The following is a 3240-nucleotide window of genomic DNA, read 5'->3' on the forward strand; positions in this document are numbered from 1 at the left end:
TTAAGGGACCACGTGCTTTGTTTGTCGTGGTCGGCCGGCCGACCCAGTGCTGCGTTTCCGTCCCCTCCCCTGGACGCTGCGGGTGGGCATGGGCCACGCAGACGTTCTGCACGACACGTGGCAGACGGAGGCGAAGCAGCAGGGGCCTTCACACTCAGGAAGTCAGCGCGGTGCTTTAGGCTAGCTGTCGCTTACGTGCCAGCTCATCCGTAGGCGTCGGACAGAGCCAGCTCTGTACCCTCTTCACGGGCCGCCACGTCTTCTCCTTCAGCGCCAGCAACTCTTAGGTCTGTGACAAAGGACCAGATCCTCTGTCATCAAGGTTGAATCCCTGGAACCAGGGAGACATCAGTGCAGGTTCCAGTCCATTCCCATGGGTTCCAGTTCATCTGGGCAGCTGCCAGGTCTCCCTCTCTCTCCACTTGACAACTGGGATCTGACACACACACACACACACACACACACACAATCTACTAGTAGTTCCGCTCACCTGCTAGAACTCTAATATTCTCATTAATGTCTGTTTCCTGACACTAAAATATAAACTCTGTATGGAACGCAGTCTGTTTTGTTTGCTGCTCTCACCCCGGCACCTAGAACGGGGTCTGGCATATAGTAGGAACTCATTAAACATTTACTGATGAACAATTTTCTTTTAAAACATAAGACACAAAGAATAAAGATTAAGGATGGCAAGAAAGACAAGAAAACGATACACTGATTTTCTAGAAGACAAGTTTCCTGTTAACTACAAATAACTGAGATGGGTCTTGGATGCGTGGGAAGAGTGGGAAGTATGGTCTATGCTATGAAACAGCCTGAACATAAATAACATGGGAAGGAGCACGCGAGTGTAACGCACATTGTGTGTTGTCCAAAGATTAAAATCGGACCTTGATAATCAGTTGGGAAGCTACTATACTGACTATAGCAAGTGACTAACATAGAGAAAATGGTATGTCAGGAAATTTAATCTTTCAGAAATATACTCAGTTGACTGGAAAGGGGGAATTACAAAAGTAGGGAGACGGGTCAGACATATTATCTTAGATTAGTAGCGTGACGATAAGGAAAAGGTAAATGTACAAATAATTGTAAAAAAAAAGTGAGAACGTGGCAATTTCAGAAATCCTTACTGCTGTTCACTGATGTTTCTGATTCTCCTCCTCCTAAGTACAAAGTCGGGTTCCGTCTCCCCACCTTTTTGAGGTTAGGTGTGGCCATGCAACTTGCTTTCTGGATTACGAAATATGAGGCAAGGTGACAGGTGTCGCTTCAGAATGGATGTCTTTAAGAACACGTGTGACTCTCTACCTTCCCTTCTCCCTGCATGTTGCCCAGAAACATTACAGATGGGAACGGCCTCATTAGCCTGAGTCTCTACACTGGACAAGAGCACGACGAGAAACAAACCTTTGTTGTTTTAAGCCACAAAGAGTTTGGATAGTTTGTAACTGCAACACAACCTCACCCATTCTGACTGTGGCCGTTTCATCTTGTGTCGACACATTCTTCTAGCCCCCTCTTTAAGAGATGGAGGTTAAGTTCCTTCCCTTTTGTGTGAGCTGGAATTAATAACTCACTTCTGACAGGACTAGGTCATGAAAAGCATGGGGACGCCCTCTCTTGGATCGCTCACGTTGGGGGAAGCCAGCTGCCACACCAGGAGGACACTGGAGCAGGCCGGCCTCCCGCCAGCAGCTAGCGTTAACTCGCCCGGCTCTGAGTGAGCCTCCCTGGAAGAGGATCCCGCAGCCCCGTCATCATCCTGACTGCAACCTCATGAGACACAGAGACAGTTAGGCTGCTCTTGGATTCCCGACCCATAGAAAGTATGTGAGATAATAAGTGCTCGGTGTTTTCGTCCACTATGCTTTCGGCTAATCTGATACACTGCAAGAGATAATTAACACATTGACTAACACAGAAATACATTGAAAAACTGAAAATGGAGGACAGGGAGAAACCAAAGCTAACTCCAATGATCTGAGCTCTGAATTACGTGGAAAAATGCTGATCTCACTGACTATAAGTTACTCAATTCCACTGCAGTTTTGAGGCAAGGGCCACGTCTGCTCAATAATCCTTTGCTGGAGTCTTGTGTTTAACAATGGAACAGTGTTCAGAACGAAAAAGAATATTCCGGGACAAACAGGGGAAAACCCTCATCTCCTCTTCTAGGCGCTACACTCTGATTTCAACTTTCTTGGCAGCAGTAGCACAGTGCTGGCGCGCACCAACTGCAAGCTTAGGTTCCCGAAGCGTTTTAAGATGAAAAAAGCCCACAGGCCACTTCGCGACTATATTTTCTCTCACTCGACATTCATAGGAGAGATATGAAGTTATGTTCATTTTATTTCCCTGACGATTTCTATAGTTTCTACACTAGCACCGCAAAAGGAAAAGGCAGAGTAGGGAGAAGCAGCAGGTGAAGAATAAGCATTCTAGAACAAACGATTTCAGTTCATGTGTCAAATGCAGAAATATCATCCAGCCACCATTTAACCTATTCTAACATTAGCTTGACCTTGCATCCTCCGCTTAAAACCCTTAAGCCAGCCTTTATTTACAATCAATTTTTAATTCTTCTATCTATTCCATTAACTCTCCTGAGTAGTCAAAGTCTCAGACATTTGGCTTGACAGTGGCTAAATTCATTAGGTTTGAGCTCAAATCTGCAAAAATTGCCATCTTAGCCACAAATTTCACACTAACAGTAGATAGAAAGCATCATTAAAGCACCGCTTGTCTTAAAACAAAACATAATAGACTGCAAAGTTATGAGTGCTTTTGTAATTGCTTTATTTTTAAAATAGTTTCAGGCTTACAGAAAAGTTGAAAAGCAAACTCAGTACAGACTGGCGGTTGTGTGTTATGGGGCTGGGGTGGGGGTGGTGGAGAGAAGTAGATGAAAGGGGTCAGTAGGCACAAACTTCCAGGTATAAAAGAAATGTCACGGGGATGTCATGTGTAGCATGGTGACTGCAGTTAATACTGTGTTGCATATTTAAAAGTTGCTAAGAGAGTAAATCTTAAAGGTCCTCTTACAAGAAAAAAAAATTGTAACTATGTATGGGGACTGAGGTTAACCATTTCTCTTGATCATCTCACAATATGTAAAATATTGAATCATTATGTTGGGCACCTGAAACTACTATGTCATATGTCAATTACCTCAGTTTTAAAGAAAACGATGGGAAATAGACGGGAAGACATTCAAGACAGAGTGAAGAGCATACA

This window comes from Pteropus vampyrus, unplaced genomic scaffold, assembly GCF_000151845.1.
Source record: "Pteropus vampyrus isolate Shadow unplaced genomic scaffold, Pvam_2.0 Scaffold174, whole genome shotgun sequence".
Classification (NCBI taxonomy): domain Eukaryota; kingdom Metazoa; phylum Chordata; class Mammalia; order Chiroptera; family Pteropodidae; genus Pteropus; species Pteropus vampyrus.